This window comes from Salminus brasiliensis, chromosome 15 (genome assembly GCF_030463535.1).
Source record: "Salminus brasiliensis chromosome 15, fSalBra1.hap2, whole genome shotgun sequence".
Taxonomy (NCBI): Eukaryota; Metazoa; Chordata; class Actinopteri; order Characiformes; family Bryconidae; genus Salminus; species Salminus brasiliensis.
In genome coordinates this window covers 20,306,062-20,316,819 of record NC_132892.1, presented here as the reverse complement: position 1 = coordinate 20,316,819, position 10,758 = coordinate 20,306,062, and positions in this window count along the sequence as shown.

Here is a 10,758-nt window from a genome sequence, read left to right as displayed (position 1 = left end):
GTTTCCAAATGTCAGCAAGTGGCAGATGTTAAATCTTTGACACTATCTAAATTGAAGTTACATGGCTAAATGAGGGTGCTATTCCATGCATAGCGATTTTGGGCATAACAGCCCAGATTTCTAGGGATTTCTGTACATTTATCGCCCCCAAGCAACCCTTCCACCCACCCCAAACAAACCTCAGACTAACAGAACTGGCCATTAGCACTAGCGCTCTCCTTGAACACTTTCAGTTGGCTAATGACTTTGCATTAGCCTCAGTTAGCTGGCTTTACGTGACTCGAAGGAAACACGTGCTATCCCTCACACCTCAGCACTGGTAGTATGGTGTTTTGGGGGAGACCCAGCCAGTCTGTGGTGATCGGAATGACTAAAATTCGGAGAAAATCGATATTTTATATATTTCACAAAATTGTTTTTTGTTTACTAGTCTAAGAACAATTTGTAGTCAAATACTTTTCCCCAGCACGCAAATTAGTCTCTTTGAGATTATTTAACGTCATGGTTTAAGGACAGTGTGAATATTTCAGCATATAGTTAGCATAGGTGCTAATCAGTGGGGTTTTATTCCCACAGCTCCAGTGCAAAACTAAAGACCTACACCAAACATGCTCTTGTTTATCTTATCTCATCTGATGTACTTAGTGTAATGGCATATTTGTGAAATTTGTTATTATATAATTTGTTATTGTTGCAATTGAGAAAACAATGCATACTAAAAGAGATAACCTGGCTAGATATGGCTAAATGGCTCAAATACAATTAATCCACCAAGACAGAACAGGAGATGCTAGGCTAATGGGCTAAATTTATTTGCTACAAAAATCAAACACAGTTATTTAATTAGTGCAGATTGACCAGTATCATCTGCAGAACGTCCATCTTTCTAGTACTAGCCTGCTTCCACACTGGACTGCAGTGCACAGCATGATTAAGGTAAAAGGGGCTCATGTTCCTCAAAATGGCTGCCCCATTATTCCACTGTATGGACAAGTTTGTTTTTCATTTTCTTATACACTGAATTCAGTCATAAAAACACAAGTGAGAGTTGATTAAAGTGAGAGTGGTGACACTGTAAGTCCAATGTTTGTTAGCTAGCAGTGTTAGCTTAGCATCCTCCATTGTAAACTAGTTGTCAAAAGTTATAAAGTTGTCTTTGCAGAGGGAGTAGTGCTAAAGTGGGATATGTGCTACATCTAGTTACTGTGATTATTTCTCGACTTGCAGAGGATGCCTGTCACCGTAACTCAGTGATGATCTATAGATGTTATTTAAAATGTTATTAACCGTTTTGTTTTGTTTTTTAGCTCCTCTGTATTTATGGGGGTTTTTTTTTATCATGGTGTAGCATGTCTGTCAAAACCTGTGTGGCGACAGTGTCACTCTGATGGTAAACCTCAATGTAAGTGATGTTCATATTTAGCAGAGCTGACTGTATTCAAGCCTGAGTATATCTGCTGTAATTCTCAGTCAAACTTCTGAACTGCTGAAATTCTAAGTCAAAAAAATCTGAACTGCTAAAATTCTCAGTCAAAAGACTTCTGAACTACTGCAATTCTTAGTAAAAAAAAAACTTTTGATCTGTTGAAATTCTCAGTAAAAACAAATTCTGAACTACTGAAATTCTCAGTAAAAAACATCTGAACTACTGAAATTTTCAGTAAAAAAAACATCTGAACTACTGAAATTCTCAGTAAAAAAAACATCTGAACTACTGAAATGCTCAGTAAAAAAAAACATCTGAACTACTGAAATGCTCAGTAAAAAACATCTGAACTACTGAAATTCTCAGTAAAAAAACATCTGAACTACTGAAATTCTCAGTAAAAAAAAACATCTGAACTACTGAAATTCTCAGTAAAAAAAAACATCTGAACTACTGAAATGCTCAGTATAAAAAAACATCTGAACTACTGAAATTCTCAGTAAAAAACATCTGAACTACTGAAATTCTCAGTAAAAAACATCTGAACTATTGAAATTCTCAGTAAAAAAAAAAAACATTTGAACTGCGGAAATTCTCAGTAACGTTTGATCTGCTGAAATTCTCAGTAAAAAAAACTTCTGAACTGCTAAAATTCTCAGTCAAAAGACTTCTGAACTACTGCAATTCTTAGTAAAAAAAACTTTTGATCTGCTGAAATTCTCATTAAAAACTAATTCTGAACTACTGAAATTCTCAGTAAAAAAAACATCTGAACTACTGAAATTCTCAGTTAAAAAACATCTGAACTACTGAAATTCTCAGTTAAAAAACATCTGAACTACTGAAATTCTCAGTAAAAAAGCATTTGAACTGCGAAAATTCTCCGTAAAAAACTTTTGATCTGCTGAAATTCTCAGTAAAAAAACATTTTACATGGTTGATTTGCATATTGGATAGTTTTGCTAGATAAATTGAATAGTCATTTTAAAAATGTGTTTTCTGGTTGTGCAGCCACCTAAGTGCTAGCCCTATCACTGAGTGATTAGGGGATTATTCCGGTAATATTATCCAGTTTGAGCATCTGTTCGCTGATTATAACAGAATTGGCAGTTAGCACTAGCATTTTCCTCCCACCACTAGTGCTCTGCTTCAGTTGGTCAATGTCTTTGCATTAGCTTAACTGGTAGTATTGTGTGCTAGGAAGACCTAGCTAGTCTGTGGTAATTAGAAATGACTAAATAACTTTTTATGGCATTTTGTTTACTAGTGTAAAAAAGGTGGCTTTTCCCCAGCACACAAGTAAGATTATTTAACATTATAGTTTAAGGACAGCGTGAATAGTAAGCATATACAGTGGGGGCAAAAAGTATTTAGTTCTCCTACTTAGAAAGATAGGAGAGGTCTGTAATTTTCATCATAGGTACACTTTAACGATGAGAGACAAAATTAGAATCACAAGAATATTTTTTTTGCTCTCACAGACCTGTAACTACTTTTTAAAGAAGCTCTTCTGTCCTCCACTAGTTACCTGTATTAATGGCACCTGTTTAACCTCGTTATCTGTATAAAAGACACTTGTCCACAGTCTCAAACAGTCAGACTCCAAACTTAACCATGGCCAAGACCAAAGAGCTGCCGAAGGACACTAGGAAGAAAATTGTAGACCTGCACCAGGCTGGGTAGAGTGAATCTACAATAAGCAAGCAGGTTGGTGTGAATAAATCAACTGTGGGAGCTGTGGAATTGTTAGAAAATGGAAGACATACAAGACCATTGCTAATCTCCTTCGATCTAGGGCCCCATGCAAGATCTCATCTTGTGGGGTCAAAATGATCATGAGAACGGTGAACAAAAATCCCAGAACTACACGGAGGAACCTGATGAATTACCTGCAGAGAGCTATGACCAAAGTAACAAAGGCTAGCATCAGTAAAACACTACGCTGAGAGGGACTCAAATCCTGCAGTGCCAGGCGTGACCCCTTGCTCAAGCCAGTATATGTCCAGGCCCGTCTGAAGTTTGCCAGAGAGCATATGGATGATCCAGAAGAGGATTGGGAGAATATCATGTGGTCAGATGAGACCAAAATATAACTTTTCTATTAAAAACTCAACTCGCCGTGTTTGGAGGAAGAAGAATGCTGAGTTGCATCCCAAGAGCACCATACCTGTGAAGCATGGGGGTGGAGACATCATGCTTTGGGGCTGTTTTTCTGCAAAGAGGACAGGACAATTGATCTATGTTAAGGGAAGAATGAATGGGGCCATGTATCATGAGATTTTATTCCAAAACCTCCTTCCATCAGTGAGAGCATTGAAGATGGAACATGGCTGGGTCTTCCAGCATGACAATGATCCCAGACACACCGCTCGGGCAACAATGGAGTGGCTCTGTAAAAAGCATTTTAAGGTCCTGGAGTGGCCTAGCCACGAATAATAATGAAAGTCTGTGTTGCCCAGCAACAGCCCCAAAACATCACTGCTTTAGAGGAGATCTGCATGGAGAAATGGGCCAAAATACCAGCTACAGTGTGTGCAAATCTGGTGAAGACTTACAGGAAACGTTTGACCTCTGTCATTGCCAACAAAGGTTATGTTACAAAGTATTGAGTTGAACTTTTGTTATTGACCAAATACTTATTTTCCACCATAATTTACAAATAAATTCTTTAAAAATCATACAATGTGATTTCCTGGATTCTCATTTTGTCTCTCATAGTTGAAGTGTACCTATAATGAAAATTACAGACCTCTCTCATCTTTCTAAGTAGGAGAACTTGCACAATCAGTGGCTGACTAAATACTTTTTGGCCCCACTGTAGTTAAATTAGGTGCTAATCAGAGGGTTTTATCTTCACAGCTCCAGTGCAAAACTAAAGACCTACACCAAACATCCTCTTGTTTATCTTATCTCATCTAATGTACTTGGTGTAATGGCATATTTGTGAAATGTGTCATTTCTTACTGTATATAGCATCAAAAATAAATAAATAAACTCTTGCTTTTATCATATTCTCTGCAATCTCCATTTTTCCACAAATAAAAACATCTGCTAAGCTGATTCTACTACTCTACTAGAGTAGTAGATTCTACTAGAGGTGACACTAGTTAGTTTCAGAGAATGAGAAGGTAAATAAATCATGGGAGGTTCTGACTCAAACGGTTTCCAGCTCCAGTGTGTAGGTGCTCTTTCAGCTGATGCTACAAGTCTGCACATTTCCTGTTTTTACTGTTCGTGTCTCGGCTTAGCTGCAGTCAGCACGCAGCAAGTAGCAACTTTGAGGTGCACACTTCTAAACAAAGCAACTGCCTTGAACGGTGGTCTGTACAGTGAGACAGAGTTTATTTCGAGGGATATCCTCAGCTATCACTGACTCCTGCAAATACAATGAGGTTGTTGTGGTTTTCTAAACTCAGACTTGGTTTCTACTAATCAAAGATACAGTTTCAGACCCTTAGTTGCAACGACACCCATCCGACTTCAGTTCCTCTTTGAGCCACATACGTCCTGCCTGATGCAAGAATGAACCTTGCCGGTTTTGTAGATGTGACAAAGGACAAAAGACATACACTATATGGAAAATAAATATCCCAAAAGTATTGGGACGCCTGCTGATTCATTGTTTCTTCCAAAATCAACGGTATCAAAAAGAGTTTATCTGGCTTTTGCTGGAGGAACTGTTGGAGTAACTGGATATACTGGATTTTGGAGCATCGCTGTAAGCTTTTGGTTAAGAACATTACTCAGGCAAACATGTTGGTTGATCACCACCCCACGTCACCCTCAACTCCCCAACTCATCCCAAAAGTATCATTCAGTTCTTCCACTGCTACACAGCTCAATGCTGACATACCACACATTTATTTGTTCTCCCATCCAAAAATTCAAGGATTTGCTAGCTAGCATTTTAACTTGTGATTAATCACTGAATATTGTTGTGATTAACGTCATTAAACGTTTGAATCAATTGACACTACTAATGAATAACCATAAGTAGGGTAATCAGAATAGAATGTGTTGCTTGTCAGTTACTGATAGGATGGTTAAAAAAACACATTTAGAATAGGGCTTGTTTCCACACGCCTATTCTTTCTCAGTCACCTTTTCAGGGACCTCTGACACATGGAGAATGATTGTTCCTTGATAAGAATCATTTGCAAGCCGTTACAGAAGACAGAGTGGTGCCTGTTATGATCATCAGAGTTGAACAACTCTAACTTTAATTAGACTCTGCTTATGCAGCCACATTGATAAATGCCATCCAATGGCTTTTCATTTAACCTTTAGTATTAAGTTTTGACATGCTTTTAAGACTAATCATAGAAGTATGGACATCCTTCATTTTAACCAACAAATAAAGTATCATTAATGCTCTCATTCCCCTCCTTGCTTTTCTCACTCTTTCTCCCTCTCCACTCTTTTTCTCTCTCTATCTCATTTCCACCAGCTGATTTCTGATTTTCACACAATTTAAAACCTTAAGATCCTTAATCTTTTGGTGGTACCCAACAGATGATAGCCATGGATTCTGGCTTCCAGCTTTCTCAGGAGGGGGCTCTGGACATGGCTTTGCTAACCCACCAACAGATAAGATCATAATGCAGCACTGTTTAATTGTTATTAATTTATTGTTAGATGTTTCTTCCAAATCAAAGCCTTATGTCTTATTTTCTCAAATGCTCAAAGCCTTTGTATCACCTTTGTACCCCCCCACCAGAGAAAATATTATTTAATTTACAGGAAAACCCAAAATGTTTTTAAAAAACTAAGGAGAATTTCTTGTCTTTTTTTTTTTTTTTTTGATAAAATATATTGCTGTGTTGTTTTCTTGTCTCTATGCTACACCTGCTCCGTGAGCTACATGAATGGGGTGATGGTGGGGGGGTTTGGAAGGGGGGTTGATTTGTATGGCTGCATCAATGTTATATGCAATTCTGATGTAATGGGATGGAAAAGCTAATAAGCATATTGATTAGAATATATTCTTTCATATGTAACAGTAATGCAAAGAATTACAGTTCAGTTTCTCACTCATTGTGAATTAAGCAGCGATTACTAACTATATCAATAATGATAGAGCACAAACATGAGGGCACTCTTAGAGACAACCCTTTTGTCATTCATTACTGTGCAGTAAACCATTGCTGATTATCACTAAGCAAAGAATGGGTGCAAGATCAAGACTCTGCCCATAAAGGGCTTTTGGACAAACATTTGGAATCCATACAGTTCAGGTGCACAGCAAAAGGAGGTACTAATACTAATACTAATACAAATTCATGGTAAAATGTTAAAGATTTCAGATTTCAGAATTCAAATGGTTATAGTGATAATCTAATTTTACAGTAACCTTATTGCAGTGTAACAAACAGCTAACTATCTAAGAATGTATATGCATGGTTCAGAATATAGAAATGAAACCTGTTACAGTTTGTAGCTACACTGTTTTGTGCTGGAAATATAGTATTTGTAATTAAATATACAAATAAAAAACAGAAGTATTTCCCTGTATTTTTGTTGATCATTATTTATAGGCAATCAACTGATTAAATAGTCATTCAACTTACATGTACATGTGCAAATTTGTTTTATACTTTATTTATTAAAAGTTTTTTTTTAAATAATCTGGTGTTTCCATTTTGTCCACTAGATGGAGAGCTAAACCAAGTACTTTGAATCTGCCTTTGCCTTTTCTTGGTGCATGCTTGGTTCAAATTAGAAAGATATAAACAGGCTCATACATTAATCAATGTAGCATTTAATCAAGTCATGACTTGTCTTTGCTCTGAAGCATTTACTTCAGAACCGTTGTTACTTTCTCTTGTTTTGTTTATAAAGTGTAAATAATAAATAATAAAGCTTATATTACTTTTTTTGATTAAAAAAGTACACATCCCACAGATTACAGATTAAACAGTTGTTAACAGTTCAATAATGTATGTTCAGTAATGTAGTGTATGTATAGTGTGTGTATAGTGTAAGTTATAGTGTATACATACACTAATCTAAGCTATACGTACACTATACATTGCACTGTAAAAATGTTCAGGTTTAGTATATAATAATATGTGAAGATTTTCCATTACTATGGACATATAGACATTTATATGTACCGTTACACTTATGTTAATGTGATGTCATAATAAACCTGATTTAATTTCATTTGATAATTACCAATAAAATTGTTAAAGAACCACATATTTCACAACTGCACTTTTACCAACAGTTGTTTTACCATGTTTTGTCATGTGGATTCAGACACAAACATGATGTAGAGGTATGCAACAACTACACTGAAATAAATTATACTTTCGAGCAAATTAAAATGAAATTATTAGTTTTTCTTTATATTTATGATCTAGTTTACTTTCATAATTTGATTTAATATCAACCAAAAAAAATCTTTAAAAAATCTTTTCAAGCTAAGTGAAAAGCTTTGTATTTGTATTTAGTATAAAGAACATATCATACATATATTTACAGTTATATCCAAGTCTGGTTTTACCACTGAATAAACAATTTTAAACACTCTAATTTTCAATACAAACTAAATATTCTAATTATACTCTAATCAAAATATTTTCTTTAGTCACAAGCATTTCTTACAAAATGCAGACTAGTAACTTTTCTTACTTACGACTTACATTTAGCATTAAAGTGTAGGCTAGTTTCATTAAAAGTTTGATTTGCCTACAACATCTACAACAGCTAGTTAGTCAGGACTTTTTCTCTACATTTCAAAAAGGCCAAATACAATTCAAAATGTTCAATATACTACTACTACAATATACTACTGTACTACTATACTATACACAATATGTGTGCTTGCTTTTTACTTGGGGTCATCTTTAGCTTGTAAGGTAGGCTGGTTTTTCTCCACCTTCCCTGTGGCTGTCAGATGTTCTCCGCAACAACCATAGAGAGCTAAGACTGGCTGAAAGGAAGTGGCGGAAGTCACAACACAACTCCAACCTCCACTCCTATCAGTCTCTTCTCTCCAGGTTTAGAACGGAAGTTGCTGCTGCTAAAGCATCTTACTACAGGGGGAAATTGGAATCATCTGCATCTGACCCAACATGCAACTCTTCACCATCTTCCCCTCTCTCCTCAACCCTCCTACTCCCCCACCTCCCACTACCCTGTCTGCAGAAGATTTTGTCTCCTTCTTTGAAGAAAAGGTTGACAAGATCCGCCGATCTTTCCCCCCTACCTCTACCCCCCTCTCTAGGCACTGCCCTCCTCCTCCCTCTTCTCTGACCTGCTTCTCTCCACTTTTCACAGATGACCTCCTACATCTTCTCACCTCCAATAATCCTACCACCTGTCCACTAGACCCTGTTCCATCCCCTCTGTTCCAAACAATCGCTCCAAACCTCCTTCCTTTCATCTCCTTTGTCATAAACAGCTCTTTGTTGTCAGGTCATGTACCATCGGCCTTCAAGTCTGCCAGAGTTGTGCCTATCCTAAAGAAACTCTGGACAACTTGGACATCGGCAACTACAGACCTATCTCTCTTCTCTCTTTCCTCTCAAAGATTCTCGAACGTTCTGTCTACAACCAACTGTCTCTCTTTCTCACTCAGAACAATCTACAGGACTCTAACCAGTCTGGCTTTAAAGCTGCACACTCTACTGAAACTGCTCTCATTGCAGTTACAGAGAAGCTCCATGCAGCTAAAGCTGCCAGACTGTCCTCGGTTCTGATCCTTCTTGACCTCTCCGCAGCTTTTGACACAGTGGACCACAAGATCCTCCTGTCTATCCTTGCCGGCCTTGGAATTACCGGCTCTGCATGGCAATGGTTTGCATAATACCTGCAGGGACACTCATACCAGGTAAGATGGCAGGGTGACACGTCCGTTCCTTGTAGTCTCTCCACTGGCGTTCCACAAGGCTCGGTTCTTGGTCCTCTTCTTTTCTCACTCTACACTAGCTCTCTTGGTAAAGTGATATCCTCTCATGGATTCTCTTACCACTGTTACGCCGATGACACTCAACTCATGCTCTCTTTTCCCCCGTCTGACACACAGGTTTCTGCCCGCATCTCAGCATGCCTCGCCGACGTCTCTTCTTGGATGGCAGCTCACCACCTCAAACTCAACCCCAGCAAGACGGAGCTGCTGTACATCCCGGGAACTGCTGGACCAAAAATGATCTTGCCATCACCTTTGAGAACTCACTGGTCACTCCTTCTACAGAAGCTCGAAGCCTTGGTGTAGTCATGGATGATCAGTTATCGTTCTCAAGTCATGTTGCAAACGTAACTCGGTCCTGCAGATTCCTCCTGTACAACATCCGGAGAATTCGACCCTTCCTCTCTAGAGAGGCCACCCAGGTGCTTGTTCAGTCTCTCGTCACTTCAAGACTTGACTACTGCAACTCTCTTCTGGCTGGTCTTCCTCTGCGCACCATCAGACCCCTGCAACTTATCCAGAATGCAGCAGCACGGGTCGTCTTCAATGTCCCTAAATTCAGCCATGTCACTCCACTGCTGCGTTCTCTTCACTGGCTTCCTGTAGCTGCTTCCAGCATCAGATTCAAAACCCTGACGCTGGCCTACAAAGCCAAGAACGGACCAGCCCCTCTGTACTTGATGGCAATGGTCAAAAGCCGTTCCGCACCTAGAGCCCTTCGAGCTTCAAGTACGGCTCGGCTCGACCCGCCATCCCTCAAAATCCGCGGAAGACAAGCGCCCAGGCTCTTTTCTGTCCTGCACCAAAGTGGTGGAACGAGCTTCCCCTGGGTGTCCGAACGGCCGAGTCACTCGCTGTCTTCAAACGCAGACTGAAGACCCACCTCTTCCGTGAGTACTTGGACGATTAGAGTACTATGGTCACCTTATTGTCTTGTGTTTAGTAATGTCTAAGCTTAGAGGTATCCTTTGAATTATTGGTCTATTCTAACTAGCTAAGGTTTTACTTGGGTAAATAGCAAAGCACTTTGTAAGTCGCTCTGGATAAGAGCATCTGCTAAATGCCATAAATGTAAATGTAAACAAGAATAACAATTATAGGAGGAGGAGGAGGAGGTGGACAACAAAATGTAAAATGTAAATGTACTACAAAAAACGACTACAAGAACATCTTAAAAGTATTCTACTTTATAGATTCAAATAAATCAATAATGTAGCTTCATTGCTATTTATCAAAGATATCTACTAATTAACCCTGAGTCATTATGTGCCACGTGTTTTCTGATTCGCTGACAGAACAGACTTTCAATATTGATGCAATGTGGATTGATGTACTTGGATTTGGATGCGCAACGGCTGGCGTTGATGGATGAAGCCAACATTGGTTGTCTGAACATGGAAATTAGGTGTGTGTGTGTGTG